The sequence below is a fragment of the Podarcis vaucheri genome (genome assembly GCF_965113315.1).
Source record: "Podarcis vaucheri genome assembly, chromosome: 2".
Classification (NCBI taxonomy): Eukaryota; Metazoa; Chordata; class Lepidosauria; order Squamata; family Lacertidae; genus Podarcis; species Podarcis vaucheri.
In genome coordinates this window covers 72,526,933-72,529,338 of record NC_138760.1, presented here as the reverse complement: position 1 = coordinate 72,529,338, position 2,406 = coordinate 72,526,933, and positions in this window count along the sequence as shown.

Below are 2,406 nucleotides of genomic sequence, written 5' to 3'. Positions count from 1 at the left end.
ACCTCCATTCTTCTCTTTGCTTATCCTCTGTGAGCCAGTGAATATCTTGCAACATCTTGATTCAGTTTATCAATAAATAAGCTCAGCAACATTATCAAACTCTCCATTCGTTTATTTGTGTATTATCTATTCTTAAAATTATTATATGATTTGGGCAAGAAATCGGTCTTGGTGTTTGTTACTAATAACACACAATCAGGGAACTGAGTCAAACAATCAGCAGAATCGTCTCCCTTTCAACTATGACATTTTTGACTTGGCAATTGATTTCTGCAGATTAAAAAAAACCCCATACCCCTGCCATGATACATTTCTTTTTTTCCCCCTATTGATTTTTAATAGTAGAAAAGAAAAGAAACAGACAGAGAAATAAGAGAAAACTAGTAAAGGTAAAGGTACCCCTGCCCGAAGGGGCCAGTCTTGACAGATCTGGGGTTTGTGCGCCCATCTCACTCAAGAGGCCGGGGGCCAGCGCTGTCCGGAGACACTTCCGGGTCACGTGGCCAGCGTGACAAAGCTGCATCTGGCGAGCCAGCGCAGCACACGGAACGCTGTTTACCTTCCCGCTGGTAAGCGGTACCTATTTATCTACTTGCACCCGGGGGCGCTTTCGAACTCCTAGGTTGGCAGGCGCTGGGACCGAGCAGCGGGAGCGCACCCCGCCGCGGGGATTTGAACCGCCGACCTTTCGATCGGCAAGCCCTAGGCGCTGAGGCTTTTACCCACAGCGCCACCCGCGTCCTAAGAGAAAACTACACATTGAAAATTCAGTTGCCATCATATCAATTGATATATTCCATTCAAGTGGGTACCCAGCTACATCATTGCGCCAGCAGAAGAATTAATGTTAATGCAATGGGATTTCTCTCCTCCTTGCTTTCCCCACCTGGGTGTCCCACTGTGTCGCCTATGTTGCTCTGCTGGATTTGGAAAATCCCTAGGGCAGGTTAGGCTATGCAAAGGAGAAGAGAGAAGGGGAGAGCGTTCTGCTGCAGAACGGGAATGTAAGAAGCAGCTTCTGGATCAGACCAATGGGCACCAGGTCCATCATCCTGTTCTGCATATGCCCAGTTGCAAGTTCATTAGGACTTCTCTTAGAGGCAGCAGCCATCTTGTTTTTGTGAAAGAGAAAGGCAGAAGAGCTCCTCAATTTCACAGGTATTGTTCCACAAGGAAATCTCAACAGAGCAGAGAAAATAGTGTCCATCCTTCAGCTTTCCACTGGAAGGCAACTCAACTGCTCATCAGAGTATCTGCTTATGGCAGGGAATGGCAGGAAGTAGCCCCATGTTGTGCAAACATCGGATAAAGTGTCAAGCTTCAATCCAATTCACTCTTCCTTGAAAGCAAATCCTTACTTCATAAGGCTTAATGCTTACGATCAGGAGAAGAGCCTCTGAGGGAAAATGTGGGACATAGCTCTGCCAAGATTTGGAAACCTCCAAACTCTCTGAACCCAGGGTCCAGACTTTCTTCTGTCAGCTTCTTGTTTCCACAATTGGCCAAGATGTATCATGTAAAAGACACCCAAACTTATGAGGGAAATTGGGCAGAGAACTGCTAGTCTGATGACTGGAGAGGAGATGTTGGTGTGGACTATACATGGGTGGCTAATAAGCAAAGGCATAAGGGTTGGAGAGAGATGCTGCGGTGGTTAGGAAGGAGATGAGACAGAATTCACGCCTCACAATTGTAGGTGCGACTCCTTAGTTCTAAAGTTTTGCTGAATGATGGTTGCATCATCCTTCTTTTTAGAAGTATCAAGATCTTTCCAAACCACTGTGATCTCAATAGAATGATTATTACTACAAAAGTCGAATGCCTGCCCCTTTCTCTGCCAAATGGTGGCAACAGGCCATGGGGTCCAGGCGCCCACACAGGGTCTCTGTTTCTTTGGAGAATTGAGGATGCGGAGGATACTGTCTTGGCTTTAAGAAATATGTTTTCTTAAGCTATGTACACCTTCGATCTGCATGGAGGGAGTCCAGATATTACAATTATGGGCATTTCAAGAGGGACTTGTACCCCACAGCAGCGAAGGCAGCCTTCAGCCAGTCTTCCCAAGATGGATCCCTGTTCTTTTTCCTGCTTCTTATTCCCCCCAGCATCCTTTACTTCCAGACTTCCTTTTCCTGTCACCCCAAATATACACCCCATCACCTTGGTAACATCCCCATCATGGACTCCTCCTTGTTGGCCCTTTGTCATGTTAACAGGTTTGCTCTTCACTAAGCCAACCAGGCTGGTTTGGATATGAAAGTCCAGGAATTCTCTGTCTGGCAGAGCAACTTGTATTTTAATCCATATCCCAATTAATCAAAATCCTAACATATAGTCATTTCTAGGGTTTAAGGGTGTGTCCCCCTTAAATCTATGACAATATACTGCTTCAAAGAGAATTGGAAA